Source organism: Montipora foliosa, chromosome 13 (genome assembly GCF_036669935.1).
Source record: "Montipora foliosa isolate CH-2021 chromosome 13, ASM3666993v2, whole genome shotgun sequence".
Lineage (NCBI taxonomy): Eukaryota > Metazoa > Cnidaria > Anthozoa > Scleractinia > Acroporidae > Montipora > Montipora foliosa.
In genome coordinates, this window is record NC_090881.1 from 23,823,188 (window position 1) to 23,840,687 (window position 17,500).

The 17,500-nt window shown below is 36.9% G+C and overlaps 1 long non-coding RNA gene across 1 annotated transcript in view; it reads right to left on the reverse strand.

The window, feature by feature from the left end:
* Positions 1-756: 756 nt before the first annotated feature.
* LOC137982931 (uncharacterized) overlaps positions 757-17,500 on the reverse strand; it is a 25,535-nt gene continuing 8,791 nt past the window's right edge. Inside the window, exons 3-5 of the long non-coding RNA XR_011118866.1 lie at positions 12,216-12,290; positions 11,533-11,652; positions 757-1,297 (exon numbers count right to left, since the gene is read on the reverse strand). This is a non-coding gene — a long non-coding RNA (uncharacterized lncRNA). The remainder of the gene's footprint in view (positions 1,298-11,532; positions 11,653-12,215; positions 12,291-17,500) is intronic.

Sequence of the window (17,500 nt, forward strand, 5' to 3'; positions counted from 1 at the left end):
TCAAATTTCCCGTGCGCTGCCATCTTGAATAACTGTGACGTGTCCTGGAACAATATAGGACAACCACGACACATTACAATAATTATTCAAGATGGCAGCGCCCGGGAAATTTGAAAGCCAAAACACGCCTTTGAGGAATTCATTTTTTCTCGGACACTAATGCTTTTAGTGGAAGTTTCCTTTAATAGACATGGTTGCCACAAGAGGACTAGACTGTAATGTTAACTTAAGTCTGATGCAAACCTGGTCATAGTTGTTCGCAATAAAAATTTTGTCCAAGCACTTAGTTCCGCAAACGCTTGTATAATGGTATGGTTTCTTTTCTAGGCATAAAGTTGTAACATGACATGAGAAAACGAATGAAAAGGGTAGTTTCTAAAGAAACTGTGGTGAAGTACTATACATATCAAAAATTAGGTTTTATAAACAGAGTTAATAATGTAAAGTGACCACCGTACAGATTCTAAGAGCCGACGTTTCGAGCGTTAACCCTTAGTCAAAGCGAATTGACGAATTATGGGTTGTGTATAGTTTTAGAGTAGGAGCTACGCTATTGCTGGTAACATGGCAATGTGAAAAATAGGAATACACATTACTTAAATGAAAACCGTGGGGAGGGCACCCTCGATATTACGAACGTTTTTCATTTAACTAATGTGTATTCCTATTTTTCACGTTGCCATGTTACCAGCAATAGCGTAGCTCCTACTCTAAAACTATACACAACCCATAATTCCTCAATTCGCTTTGACTAAGGGTTAACGCTCGAAACGTCGGCTCTTAGAATCTCTGTACAGTGGCCAATTTACATCATTAACTCTATTTATAAAACCCAATTTCAGCCATAGTACAACTTTACGTAAGTAACCACTGTTCAGACCTTGCGTAAATTTCAGTCTGTTATATAAGCGACCTTCACATTCGAGTACGAATACGAGTTTTCTGCAGTGGGCACGCGCATTACGTTTAAAGAAGAAATTTCCCGAAATGAGCGTACTCAGAGAACTGAGAACTCGTAGTCGTACTTCAATCTGAAGATCGTTGTCCTGCAGTTTCCTTGGATCCTTTGGCAACCATGGCTTGCGTGGAGTTTCCACGCGAAAAAAAAAATAAAAGCGCTTATCGAGTCCCTTTGATTCAAAACGTCTTCGGGTGTAAGAAAAATTCGCGGAATACCAACCTAGGCGCTTTTACCTAAAGCTCTACCTTATTGCCTATATAGTGACTCTTGACTTCCTTGCTTCTGTCCTCGTCGTCTTCGTGGTGTTTACTTTGGTTTCTTTGTCTTCTAGGCACTCTGAAAAACAAAATATAAATTACCTGTCAGTATAACTTCTCCTGATCTCCTTTAATTCGCATCAAATGTAAAACTATATCTAGCCGATCCCGATTGTAAAATGTGTTAACAAAAGAATGCTTTACATTAGATCAAGCAATAAATAAATATACAAGACACATAGTAAAAAGAAAAAGGGGGATGCAATACAAACATTCAATATTAACTATGGCTACTTACTACAGAGATCAAATATATAGCCCCAGGGCTAGGGTTAGCCAACTTGAAGGTTTTCGATTACTTTCTTCCTTATCAAGTCTTACGGGTCTTTGTTTTCAAGACACCCATATGATAAATTATATTTGCTATCACATATCCGCCTATTCTTGGTTTGCATCTGTGTTGGTGCAAAACAACAGGAAATGGCCCCACAAGTTTTACATAATAATAAAATCAAATTCCCTGCATTGTTCTGTACACCAACATGGCTGCCATGAAATCAGATGCAAATCATCAAATTATTACAGGATATAATAATTTACGAACTGGCAAGTGACCAGCTCTCAGATGATAGGGCTAGTGCAGTGCAATCACAGGTTCACATCTGCTCAAGTCACTGCGAGAGATTTTGAAGGTATTCGTCCCAGTCGAGCTCATGTTTCTTAAGCTGTAATAACCAAATTCTGGAAGGATTCCCAAAGTCGACCAGCAACATAACAAATTATCTATAACCAGTTGACACTAGTGTAAGGGGCAGGCTGGCTTAATCTACGTCCATGCCCAGGAAGGTTGTAAGTACAGTTTTGAATACTAAACAGAATTATTATTAATATTATTACAAGAAGCTCATGAACTTGAAGCATTTAAGTGAAAAAATAATTCCTTATTTGGATATAATATATCCAAATGAGGAATTATTTTTTCACTCCAAAAACCCCAGCTCTGAACCAGAGTTAAATGCTTCAACATAGCTTGTGCATTTACCCACACCTGCGGCATCGATCATAATTTATTTCTGCATAAAATTGGTCCTAATATCCCTAGTAGTGTACTGTAGTAATTACCTAATAGTAGATTAAAAAGAGTTCTGAGAACATAATAATAATAATGTTATTTTCTAACTTGCCCGATAAAGTATGATTCTTAACATTCACAAGTTATTATTCCTAAGTTCTTCAATAAGCTGAATACTGCTGAAGTTTTAAGTGAATTTGTAAACAATCATGGCCTGTAACTTAACATTCAAGGTATTAATGGTACATATCTCTCCACTAATTGACAGCCACAGTATAAATTCATTTAACTAGACTGTGTTAAAATTAATTAATTAACTGATGAATAATTATGGAACTGACATGTGAAAAAAACAATAATGCTTTTTATCATCCAAAGATACAGAATGTCAAATCCACAACTTGTAGCAAGAACATCACTCAAGTATTGTAAAAAAAAAAAAAATACCAGAAACAAGAACAGTGTCTAAACTAGTCCACAGCACTCAAATTTAAAATAAAGCATAAATATCCTGGGCAAAATTTTTGTTATCCTTTGGGATTCATTAAAGGAATACTCAATGCATTTTTTGGCCTAATCCTTTCAATCCTCAGATTGATACTTATACACTGTAGATTTTACTCTGTCTAACACCAGATGATTTACTCGTCAAGTGAGATCATTGGATTAACAACAACTCCTGAGAGCGAGACTTCAAGATTTCAATGTCTAACACCAGATGATTTTAATTGTCAATGGGTGCCACTGCTGGGATGAATGGATTAACATCATCAGATTCTATGTACCAGATCAACTGCAAAATGTTATGTAAAACAGAAGAGAGGAGCTGCACAAAAACGATAAGAAACACTCTTGTTCTTAGAGTTGCACAATAAAGAATTGATCCATTGAAACCATATTGTATCTCTCTACCAATTTGGTAGGGAAATCATGAGTGGTAATATAATCTCAGATATAAGCCATCAGTATTCTCAGTTTTGCATTATCAAATCTTTCAAGGTAAAGGAATTACCTAAAAAAAAACTATGTATCACAAATTTTCCAGAGGCATAGAAGAGAACATTCATTCTGAGTTATCTCACATCAACTGGGATTTGGCCTTGATAAACTGTGGAGATAATGTAGATGCTGCTTTTTCTAAATTCTTTAACAGCCTTAACAAAGTAATCAACAAGCATGTGCCCCTTCGACAACTCTCTAAACGCAAAGACAAGCAATTTTCTAAATCTTGGATTACTAGGGGGCTACTCAAGTCAATAAAAAATTAATACCAAACGCTCTACATGTATTTGCATTTGGAAATTATGATAAATATAAACTATATCGCAATAAAAATACTTACAATCACTTGATGCAGTAAGAAGTAATGATACTATCACTCCTATTTCAATGAACATATGACCAATGGTAGAAAGACTTGGATCAGGATTAATCAGCTCATCAGCAGAAATAAAAACTGTAAACCTACTGTAGCACTGTCGAATGTGTTCAATAATTTCTTCTCTTCCGTGGGTCAAACACTTGCAGCATCAGTACCTCCTGCCAATTTTCATTTAGGTGATTATCTCTCCACCAATAATTCATCTAATTCATTCTTCTTTGAGCCAACCACTCCCGTGGAACTCTAAACTGAAATTTTGCTTCTCCCTTCTAATAAATCACACAGCTTACATGCATATTCCTGTCCTGTTTGTGTATTAAAATCTTGCATTAGGTCACTCTCTTTACCACTGACACAAATAAATTGAATACTTCTGTCACAACAGGACAATAGCAATCCAAATTAAAGCATGCAAAAGTAATTCCCATTTTCAAGGGCGGCGATGAAACGGACCCTAGTAACTACTGCCCCATTTCTCTTCTTTCACTTTCAATTGACTCTTTAAGAAACTTGTATATAATAGATTAAAATCTTGTACTAAATCAAATGGACTTCTGTATCATTGCCAGTATGGTTTTCGTGAGAATATGTCAACTCAGCATGCAATTGTGGATATTGTTTATTCCATTCAAAGAAATATGGATAACAAATTATTCACTTGTGGTATTTTCCTTGACTTTAAAAAGGCTTTTGATACTGTGGATCATTCAATTCTCCCAACTAAGCTATCTGATTACGGTATAATGGGCCCGGAAAATGATTATTTTTCATCCTACTTAAATGGCCCGTGTTCAAACTACTCAAATTGATCATCAAATTTCATCTAACAGAAATATGCTAACAGGGGTCCCACAGGGGTCAGTTCTGGACCCTTTACCTGTCTTGATGTATCTTAATGTTATTTACAATTCTCCGGAGAAGCTTTGTTATTTTAATTTTATTTGATGATGATACAAACCTGCTGTATGCTAACAACGATTTGAGGTCACTAGAAAGTGTAATCAACAACAAATTACAGAAAGTCTGACTGGTTAAATGCAAATAAGTTGACCAAAAAGCTTAACTATCAGATTAGAAGGATAGATAATAATGCCTCTAACAGTGATACCTTTCTTGAAATGCGAAGATCATGCAAAGTTCCTGAGAGTGCTCATCGATAAAAACTCAACATGGAAATAACATATTGATTATATTACCTCTAAAATTAGCAGAGTTGTTGAAATTATTGCACGATCAAGGCACTGTACCTTAAAATACTTTAATCCGAACTTATGGTTCTCTAACTTTCCCATATTATACTTTAACTATGGAATTGCTGCCTGGGGCCAAGCTGCACAGGTTTATTTGAGGAATATCTTTATCTTACAAAATGAGCTCTTCGGCTAATGTTCTTTACTAGTAATATATCTCATGCTATTCCTTAGTTTGTCTCTGCTAATGTTTTACTCCTATAGTAGGTGTGGAATTTGTCTCATATGGTCAGCGGTCAGGAAGCAATATGGCGGTAATCTTCTTTCTGTGATAAATTACCAAGATTTCTCATATTTATGTATATGTTTCATTATGTGTGCTTTTGCTTTCCATTATGACAACTAATATCCTTACTGTGGACACGCTACGAACTATCCTCGATGAATAACTTCCTCCTTTGAAAGCGGAGATCACCGAACTGACGTTGTTCATTGATAATGCAAGCAAGAAGTACAACGAAGTTTTAAAAAAGTTAAGTGAGCAAGAGGAAGTAAACAAGACAATTGCTAAGGAGAATGAATTCCTAAAATCAACAGTTAAGGCACTAGATTCACAAGTGAGAAAATTACAATGTACCTGTAATGATATGGAGCAATACTCACGACGTGAATGTGTGGAGATTCTAGGGATTCCTGTCTCCAAACAAGAAGACACTGGTCAACAAGAGAGGCTATTAACAATGGCAAAAAGATATGGAATGGAATGGAATCAAAGAAATACCTCATTTTAAAGCGAAAATTAACCAGAAAACTGTGAAAATTGTCCAAAATGAAACTGAACTGACTGACCCAAAACTGTTGGCAAATGCTTTTAACAATTACTTTGCAAATGTTGGAGTTAACTTGGCTAGTTTAATTCCTGAAGTAAACAAGTCCCCATTAGAGTATCTTAAGAATACTTCAACTAATAATTTCTATTATTTTATTTCCTATTACTCCTACTGAGATTGAAACTCAAATTTCAAACTTAAAATCTAGTAAAGCTGCTGGCCCATACAGTGTACCAGTAAATATCCTTAAAATTAAGTGAAGCTATGATCTTCGCAGTTATGAATGCAATTTTTACAATTGCGTAGAGAAGCCTGAAAAAATTCAGGACTTCAACGGGGTTTGAGCCTGTGACCTCGTGATTCCGGTGCAACGCTCTAGCCAACTGAGCTATGAAGCCACTGACATTGGGAGCTGGTCATTCGTGGGTTCTAGTGGTCCCGTGAAGAATGAATCAATGATGAAATGGTATATGAACTGCGGATGTGAAATCAAGTGAAGCTATGATCTTCGCAGTGATGAAAGCAATTCTTTTTTCAGGCTTCTCTACGCAATTGTAAAATTGCGTTCATAACTGCAAAGATCATAGCTTCACTTGATTTCACATCCGCAGTTCATATATGATTCATTTCATATACCATTTCATCCTTAAAATTGTTTAAAGTGTTATATCGTTTCCATTAGCAGCTTTATTCAACACTTCTATTTCATCTGGGATTGTTCCAGATAACTTTAAAGTTGTTAATGCAATTTCTATCTATAAACAAGACGATCTAGGATCGTAAGTCGGGCTGTGGCCACACGTGTGCTGCTACGGATCATGAGCGTTGAGTAGTAGTTCTAAAAAAAGATGTGTAATACATGGAAAGATGTGCATGTCTCAAAGAAAGATCACGAAATTTGTAATCAGACTGGCAAAAACAACATGCATTTCGTCATGAAAACATTGCTGACTTGATGTCCGATCTCACCCATAGATCACTTGCTTGTAAAGCGCATTTGAATATGCCAATAGAAAATGCGCTATATAAATTCATTACCATTACTACCATCAACTTCACCAATATCAAGACTCTTGGGTAAATCTGCACTTGTGAGCTCAGGTGACGATAAAATTTGTTTCCTTGGTCAGCAATGCAACATAACGTTTGGGATTTCCAATAACTACAAGACTTTGCTGTTGCATAACACATTGCATAAAGCCCTACAGCACAGCATTGTTTACAAGTGCACTTGCATTGTTCTCTAACACTGTTCACTGCAGTTATTTCATATGTACCAATATGCAGCCCTCTGAGTTCAGAGTTATATAACTCCTGAGTTCATAATTGTCACCAAGTGAGTGTATAGCCTGGAAATACTGTACTAAGTCCTGAATGGATGGTACTTCTAATAGTACACATGTACCTTGGGGATGGCTTCTACCATATTCATCTCTTGCATGAGAATCAAAAATCTTATAACTCCCATTATCAGTATGATAGATACTAACACCATTACATCCTATTGTCAGAATAAATGAAGAATTATTTTGTGACAAGAGCGATTCAAATGCACTGTCTATAGGTATACTGTACTGATATCCCTCAATTATTGAATCACTGTTATGTAGATTACCTGTGTCGCTTTCACTAGAATTAAGCTGGTAATTGTTCTCAGACATAGCAATCAATATTATTCATCGGAGGCTCAGGATTTGTTTCTATGTCATTACATAGATTTATTTCAGCACAGCATCGTCTATGATCACCATGCATTCTTGTACAAACTTATTGGTCCACAGCATGTGTACAACACTTGATATTTCTTCAGATTTACACGTTTTCGTGTTCCAGTGTATTTTCCAAAGCAAGTAAACGTACTGTTTGACGAAATTTTCGTCAAATGGAAGCTGGCTTTTTCCTCACTTTTTCAAACGAACGGAGACTGGCAATTATTCGCCTTCTTTTCATTTGACTACTCAGCCTGCAACTGATGTAACCATGAAGTTTTGACGGCAAAGGAGTGATCTTAAGAATCTTTTTCCACACAAATACCCTCCGTTTTCTGCTTTTCTGCGACAGAATTTTCAGCTTCTTCACAGGAATCCTACTTGTTTCGCGATCACGACATCTCGACACATGGCATTCACGTACAACACAGTTATGATTCCAATAAACAAATTTAGCATAATGAGATCTCAATTCCTCTCTATATTTTAATTTCACTACGCCATTATGTTGATGATGTACAAATGGCTGCATTGCCTCCCCTAATACATCACATTTTCCCAGGACATTCAACATTGCTCGTGTTGGTAACGCAATCGTATACAACACGCGAATGTACATGATTACACAGAAAACTAATGCAAGGAGAAATTGATAGAAGTGATAATCCACTTGATACATTGTACAAAATATATGAAATAATGATCACGACAGTCATAAAATTAAAGAAGTTACTTGCATCTTCGCTTCGGTAAGTGACGGCTTTCTTGTTGTTGTTGTTGTCCTCCGTGCCATTACGTTGATTATCAAATATCAGAAATACCAGCGTCAAAATTTCGGGTAAATTTCCTTAATGTACTTCTGTCATTGCTAGTCATAGTTTGCACATATTTTCTACTCAATGACTGCTCAACTGATCTCTTTAGAATTTGTAAGAGCTTGATAGCAACATTTGAGATATTTGCCAAGCAAGAGTTCGCGGAACAATGACTTTCGAAATGGACGCTCATTTTCGTGTTTTGATGTGGGTCTACCACGAACAGTCTGTAAGTGGTTTGAGCGTATTGGACCTAACACCGTAACTCGCTTCTGCCATTCCTGTAATCATTCATGTATGCCTACCATCGCAGAGAATCACTTCTAAGGTTATCGAAGAGAAATGAAAATGAAGCGAAATGAACATTGCGCCTTCACTACATATCTGCAGTATTGCCCATTGCACGTGACTGACATTTGCGAAAAGAAATACACTGATAAACCTAGAGTCGGTCGCCCGACTAAAAAGAGTCACAGACCAATCTCTCTAATTATCGGCCTATTTCCCTACTTTCTATATTTAACAAAGAACGAGAGAAACTTACATCCAATAGGCTTCTAAATTTTTTAGAAAGAGAAACAGTATTCTTTAAGGGACAATTTGGTTTTTGAGCTAAACACTCAACTGACTATGCAATTCTTAGTATAATTGATAAGGGTGATCTGTCTTGTGGATTATTTCTAGACTTTAGCAAGGCATTTGATACCGTAGACCATGATATTCTAAATGATAAACTTGAATACTATGGAATAAGAGGTATAGCTAAGGACTTGTTTGATTCATATCTCAAAAACCGTAAACAAAAGGTTACAGTAAATGGTGTAACATCCGATCTTGTCAGAGTCCCATGCGGTATTCCTCAAGGATCAGTTCTCGGGCCAATTTTGTTTTTACCATATATTAATTTAATGATTTTTATCATTGCTCAAAAATTCTAGAATTTCATCTACCAGTATTTGCTGATGATGTCAATCTGTTCTACAGGCATAGAGATATTGATGCTCTAAAACATAACATAAACGCTGAATTAAATAATGTAAATATATGGCTCTGCTCCAACAAGCTTTCACTAAATATAGAAAAGTCAAGTTTCGTCATATTTCACCCTCCTCAGAAAAAGTTACCGGTAACTAGCGATTTCAGCTTGATGATAAATAACATGTGTCTGAAGCAGGAAAGATATATTAAATACCTTGGTGTTTTTATAGACTCAAATTAAACATGGAAACCACAGGTCAAGTATATTTCAAAAAAGCTAAAGAGAAGTCTTGGAATATTATCTAAAATTCGCTATTATGTAGACATCACTATCTTAATTAGCTTATATTATGCTCTGATATACCTTATTTTAATCTATGGAATAATTGCCTGGGGCAACACCTATCCAACTACTTTACAAGCTCTCTTTGTTTTACAAAAAAAGCTTTGCGCTACATGACATTCTCAAAATTCGATGAGCACTCAAGTCCTTTGTTTAAAAAATTAAATATTATTAAACTACAATGTATATGACCTGGCCTCGATTGGAAATTATCCAATCACTAAGATGAGGTGAAGGAAAACATATTTATTACCCATAAGGACTGTCAGAAAATTTTACTATTTAGATGGCTGCATTTAAAAAGGAATAATAATAATAATAATAATAATAATAATAATAATAATAATAATAATAATAATAATAATAATAATTATAATTATTATTACTGGAAAAATGCAACATAGTATGTGCCAATCAATTGTTTATTGTAGCCAGCCAAGACAACAAATTGGCAGGTGATGTTTGCTGAGAGCAAACTCTTTTGAATGACACTGTTTCCGTTATTTTAAGGCTATCCAGCATGACTTCACTGGCTGAAATCAAAAGGATTGTAATTGACCTCACCATGCTAAGTTTTAGGACTTTGCTACGATTAAACAATGAAACTTTGCATGCATGTGACCTTGCTAATCTCCTCATTTTCACCTACAAACATTTTCGCAGCAGCAGCACTTTTCCACGGGTGGGGGTGAAATAAGTAAGATAGTCTCATCAAACTGCTGTTTGCAAAGTGACGTTTCTAATTTCCTCAAATGTTCAGAAAACTTCCTAACATTAGCGCAGATACATGAAATGTTCCAATTTTAGTCCTACTAAATTAAATGTGGCTCAAACGTTACATTTAGTGCCGTTGAATGGAGCGTTTTTGCGTAGAAATTGCAATTCATTTTTTACGTCAACGGTTACTAAACAATTGGTCTGGCATTTAAGTTATCTGTGGGAAATTTTCCAGTATGTTTGTGAGCGACATATTCACGACCCGCAGGCGTGTGACACGTGGAATGAGTGTTTCGGGGTTTCGTGGGAAACAGTGGTAACTACAGGTCAGTTTTAAAAATTGAACAATTTTTTTAAAAACAAAAACTCCATTCAAAAGAGACTTGAATTAGGCATCATTTGTCCGACCAGTAGAAAAATGTGATTGCCAACATCACTGACATCCCTCTATGGCCTGCTTTTATACTTTAGCTCCTGACAGGTGTTTTCTTGTTTGGTTTTCCCATGAAAGGTATTGAATTACATAGTTCATTCTTTGCATTCTCTTGGTCATCAGGCAGCTATAGCAAGATCGTCACCCGTCACCTGCCCAACATTTTTGTATCAGCTTCATGTACTCAGTCTGTAGTTGTCGAGGACATTTTTCTGTGGCACTTTTCTTTCTTTGTGAAATAGCTTTCCACTCACTTTGCAATGGTTGTTCTTACTATTTTGTTTTAGATAATCTTGTGATACTTGTACATGTATGTGTATGTCACACTTCACTTAAATTTGATTGACAGTTCATCTTATTTTGAAATTAAATCAGAGCAGCTTTGCCTGTACAAACACCTGTTCAAAAAGGGTGCTTACAATAAATTATGTTTACACACAGTGTGAAAAAGTTAGTCGGTCAGCAGTTAAGCGGTAAAAAAAGAGTCGAACACGCAGTTACACTTGTAATTACTTTCATGTATAACAGAGCAACGTATTTTTGAAATATACATCTACGGAATATTGTTTGGATGTTCTGCCTCTGACAAGTTTTGTTTGATGCTCAAGAGTTTCTCACGGAAGTCTGTCAGAAGGGGTTTTTTCAGGTAAACGTACTCCAGTTTGCCCTCTTTACAAAAGCCAACAACAGTGGGGTTCACAGAATGTTGGATCTATCCAAAAGGATTCATCTTCAACTATACTCTATAGTCTTACTCCATTCGTCATTTCTTAATTTATCAGACTGAAGAATGCTCAAATTCCCAAAGTGTTTAGTCAGCTGTTTTAAGTCAAAAATTCATCCCACCTTCAAGCTGACATTTGTCCTCCTCTCTCCGTTTTGAACTTCCACCTTCCTCTTGCATGATATCTTTATCTTCTACCCCTTAGCCTTTGATGGTACATCTCCAACCTTCCCTATCATGTCCTTTAAAAGAAAGTAGAATACAATATCCTTTTAAGTTAAGCACTTGATCAATGTAAAATGCAATTCGGAAGTTTTCATTGGCCTAGCCATCATGGTATGTGAGCTAATATAACATGCTCTACAAATAATTATGGTAAGTGTATGCATCAGCTCAATATCAAAAAGGAGATAAAATTTGAAAGCTTTTTTCATAAAATGTTATATACATCTACAGGATATTGTCTGAGTGTTCTGCCTCTGAAAAGTTTTGTTTGACCCTCAAGAGTTTCTCAGGGAAGTCTGTCCGAAGAAGTTTTTCCTACAGTAGCTGTACACATACTCCAGTTTGCCCTCTTTACAAAAGCCAACAACAGTGGGGTTCATAGAATGTTGATATATCCAAAAGGATTCATCTTCAGCTATAGTCTTACTCCATTTGTCATTTCTAAATTTATCAGATTGAAGAATGCCTTCGGGAAAGGTTAACAGATACTGTAAAAGCCCTGATCAAAGCATCTTTTTTATTGAAATCGCAAATTCCCAAAATGTTTAGTCAGCTGTTTTAAGTCAAAAATTCATCTCACCTTCAAGCTGACATCTGTCCTCCTCTTCTACCCCTTAGCCTTTGATGGTACATCTCCAACCTTCCCTATCACGTCCTTTAAAGAAAGTAGAATACAATATCCTATTAAGTTAAGCACTTGATCAATGTATAATGCAATTCAGAAGTGGTATGTGAGCTAATATAACATGCTAGATACAAATACATGTATGGTAAATGTATGCATCCAGTGCTGGAAATAATTTTTCTTTATTCAGAGGACATGTGTCCTTTCAAATCTTCCTTTTGGTTGGACATTTGACAAATTGGACCGGACATAATTTATTGACTGACAACACCTTGAAGAAGAGAACTCAAGATGTGCTGGTGACATGTTAGGTCATCGTGTCCGATCATAATGTGAATTTGGCCGGACATTATCAAAATTTGGTCGGACAATGTCTGATGACCGACTGTTATTTCCAGAACTGTGCATCAGCTCAAAATTAAAAAGGAGCTAAAAGAAAATTTCTACTTTTTTAATAAAACAGTCATTCCACTGTGGTCTGTTGGATACTAGATAATTACAGCCAACGAGGTGCGTAGCGCCAAGTTGGCTATAATCATAATTTATACATGTATCACTTCATACCAATGCAGGCTTGTGGAATAAATAATAATTATTGTTGGATATTTCTGTCAGTCCTTTGTTTGTAATGTACAATAGCATGGCAGCTCCAAAATAAAAGGCATACAGAGGCTAGAGATATGTCGAAGGGTAGTAAAGGACTCCAGATTAATTAACCCACTAACTCCAGGGAGTGAGACTTGGCAGTTTTTACTCTGTCTCATGCCAGATGGTTTTACTTGTCAAATGGGGGCGTCTTGGGTCTGTGTACCTTGCGTCCATTACATAATTAAGCGATGAAGCTCTATCTTAGTTGAGATTTCCTTTGCTTCAGATTTAATGAAAATGGAAATGTGAAAAGATTTGCAAAAATTTCTTAAAGAAACGAACATGCAAAAACCAGTTCCAAAACTGGAACATCAAACTTCAAAATCAATTTTTGATTTCAGCAAATACGAAAATCAAAAATTGAAAAATGGGACAAAATAGGTGTGAGGGGAGGGGACAGCAACACTGAAAGTGGAAGAACCAAGTCAGTTGAACAATGCATGCATAGCTTGGAGAAATTGTCTGTGGATAACTGCAGCAACATTTATGCACAAGGGAGTTCACATGCTTGTTCACTGACAAGGTGTTATCAAAATTAACACCGATGTTTTTAGCCAAATCAGTAGCTGCTACAATAATTTAATTCCCTGCCTGTAATAGGAGCTTAGCTGCTGAGGAGGACAATGGCGGGCATGCAGCACCAAGAGCTCAGTTTTTATAATAATCGTTATAGAGTAACAGTTTATTGGCTGTCATCCAACTCTTATGTCAAGGATACACATTTACACCTTAGACTTGGAATATTCGGGTTCACCAGGACATGACGGGTGAAAAGACAAATAAATCTGGATGTCATCAGCATAGAAATGATATAACATATCATGACGTTTATGGACATCACTCAAAGGTGCAGTGTATAGAAAGTACAGAAGAGGACCAAGCACGGATCCTTGGGGAACGTCATAGGGAGGAAGATACAAACAGTTCGAGGAATCGCTTCCAACACGTATAAACTAGCTTCTGTTTTCAAGATAGGATGAGAACCATGCCAGTGCTTTTCCTTTGATTCAAAAATGGCCGCTGAGTCTTGCAAGCAGTATTTGGATGACCAACTGTATCAAATACAGCTGACATATCCAGTAGCAAAAGAATGACGCAGTTCTTTTTGTCTAAGCTGCAGAGAATGTGGTTTTGAACTTTTAGCAATGCAGGGTTAGGGTTAAATTGTAAGCTGACTGCAAAGGCTCTTGTAGATCGTTGTTGACAAGATGGCGGTTCAGTCTATCTTCTGCAATCTTCTCAATAGCCTTAGCGATAAATCATAGGTTAGAGATAGGTCTGTAGTTTAGTCTGTAGTTTTCAGACATCTTGACTCAAGTGCTCAATTTGAATGCTCATAAAGATTTAAAAAATTAAGCCGGATTAAAGAACATACCGTATTTACCCGTGTATAAGTCGATCCCATGTATAAGTCGACCCCCCCCCCCCCATTTTTGATGGCAAAAAACAAAATTTCTTAATTTCTTTGTTAAATGTTCATGGGACACTAACGTTGTATTCTTCGATTTCTGGAAATGTGGATACACAAAAAAATCAGGGCCTCAAGCTCAAGTTTTGTTGTTAAACAGCTGTTATACATGCGGGCATTTTGTCCTTGAGTTTCGAAAAAGTTCTCAGAAAATCAAACATGCAAACCTCAAACTCACCTGTTTCGTTGTTCAAGGATAAAGGGCTTTAGAGGATAAGCACAATGCAACATCACAGAACCAGGAGTCAATCTTTGAAAATAACTTGCGAACGATACGAAAATGTTTAATTGGTCCTTGACTTATAATTTCTCAAATGACAAACAAAACAAAACTCATAAATAAAGCTTTACAACAGCGTTGTAAAACGTAGTTAATGGAGCGTGACTCGTAGAGCTATCCCTCCACATGTCACGTTATTTCGTAAACATTACGCAACGCAAACGAGACATGAATGGATTCCTATATCCTAACAATCCGAACTGTGTTCCTTTATCCTTGTCTTTAATACTGTCTGCCTACAGTTATATCCCTTATCTGGATTGGCGAAAAGCAACAACTATCCCCATTCATGTCGCGTTGAGCGCTACAGAAGTTGTTTGTTTTAGATGGTACGTTAGTCACCATTGGTTTAGTCCTAGACATTAGTCTCAGTATAAAAGGTCTAGTAAAGTCCAAAGTATCACTTTGTGAGCTCTATAGTTAACTGTAAGGAGTACCTTTACTGTTTACGAATTTTATTCCCACCCTCCCTCCCTTCGGAGGTTTTGTTCAGGTCAAGTTGAATAAATTCGGGTTCACCTCTCGGTACACGGTTCGGTTAAGTCTTGCAGCGACTTCCCCAAGCTTTGGTGTTTTTCATGCTATGCCATTTTACGCTCTCTATCTGCCTTTGTTCTTGTCCGATCCAGCACGTGCCGGCGGAGTCGGCTCGTAGTGCTGGGGAGATAAGGAGGCTTGAGCTATTTTTACCGCCTACACTCTTTCCATTATAGCACCATGCTGGCCGGAGGTTTAGCTCGTAGTGCCGTGGAAAGTTAGGCTTGTATATCATTATTTGGCTTTTACTGGCCTACAACTTGTCCGATCCGGCGCGGTTCCCCTCGTGCGTCGGGGAGATAAGTTCAGGCTTTTAGTCACGCTACGGAAGTCGTCTGTCACGCCGATCGTGGAGCGGTGTCCCCCCCTTTACGCCAACATTGTCTCTTGCGTTTTGTTTTTGTAGTGTGTCTTAACTATAAATATCCGCGGGAACTGCGACATTAACCAAACAATACGAAGTTTGCAAAAGCATTTAAATCTGCCAGGTTTGTATAAAGAACAAAAAACATTCATTACCAACCAGCATTTTCACGCAACACGAGTGACGACGCTCGCACGCAAACACGAGGTATTGCGCCAGGTTACTAAGCCGTTGAATGATCGTGTTTTATTCGAGGAAACAGAAATGACTTTTAGAGCTTTCTGCCTTTGGAAAACGAAAATTTCCAGTGGCTATTTCATATTTGTGCTTGTGAGTATCTTCAACATTTAGAGTTGGACAAATCCTTTTTCATTTCAACTGGAATTGCTTACATTCATTTTGAAGTCTTTTGTCATTCATTTTGAAGTCTTTTACGTCGGCTTTTGTCCACTGCCGTCGTTATGCCCAAGACAACGTTAACATTATTACCGGTATGTTTATTTTGAATAAATTACTTAGCTGGAACTTGGCTCAAAATCTTTGACCCGTGTATAAGTCGAGGGCGATTTTTGGAGCTTCTTTTGAGGCCATAAAAGGTCGACTTATACACAGGTAAATACAGTAATTAAAAAAAAGAACACAACTCAACTACATTATTCATTGGGCAAAGTTTTGTGTGAATAAAATAGGATGCAGTTTACGAATAATTCATTTCCTACTTTTGGCTGGGTTGTCCATTGTTTTTTTCCTCGGGCAACCAGCCTCTTGATTTTACCAAAAATTGGTTGCCCGGTAAACTTTTTGGTCATCTCAGATGACAGGACGGCCACTAATTTCGAGCACTGCACACCAATTGTAACCAAGAGCACCATTAAAGAGTATCAAAAAGCTAAGTATGCTGGTGGAACAGGGCAGAACAGAAAGGCTTACCAAGCGGTATGAAATCACCCAATGCACGCGTCGTTCGACCATCCTGCCGCCATCTTGGTTTTTCCACTTCCGGTGATGCTGTCCCCTCCCATCATACCTATTTTGTCCAAGTTTTCAATTTTTGATTTTCGTATTTGCAGAAATCAAAAATTGATTTTGAAGGTCGATGTTCCAGATTTGGGACTGGTTTTTGCATGTTCTTTTCTTTAAGAAATTTTAGCAAATCTTGTCACATTTCCATTTTCATTAAATCTGAAGCAAAGGAAATCTAAACTAAGATAGAGCTTCATCGCTTAATCATGTTAATGTGAAAGGCCAAAACAAAAGAGAATTAAGAATTCACCCAAGATTTCTGTTTTTCTGAATCAAGATTGGTCTTTCCTAATTTTCCATTAAATTCTATTTTGATGAAAATTGAATGGACAGAAGGTACACGGACCGTCCTGGAGTCCCAAGGAGTGAATGGGTTAACAAGGTACATGTACAGGTGCAAAGCTCTCTTAATAAGGTAAGAACTGTGCAAGGAAAATGTAACAAAGTTGAATAACTGAGGCTTTATGATTTACATTGTACCTTTTCACTGAGAAATTTATTTATTAAGTGGTATTTATTAAGTGGAAAAAGCTAGGAATAATTAATTTTTACCAAAAGTTGCTGGCTCGTTTAAGACAACCCTTTTGGTTCTCCTCAATTTAATTTACTTCATGGAGAAAAACTACATATGTAACATTTGACTGTTTACCGTTGAACACTAATTTGAAAAAAATCCAGTGGTCATCTGTATCTAAATTAATTGCCTGCTCCCCCTCAAGGCATTTACAGTACCGTGTAAATGTAAGTTGACAGTCTCGACTCGAAACTCTATCCGAGATCCTCGATGTTTTCGAGAATCGAGGATCGAGGATCGAGGCTCGAGTTTCGAGTTTCGAGATTCGAGGATCGAGGATCGAGTTTCGAGACCCTCGAAATTTTTTTCGAGGATCTCGATCAGAAATTTCAAGGTGAGGTGAGAC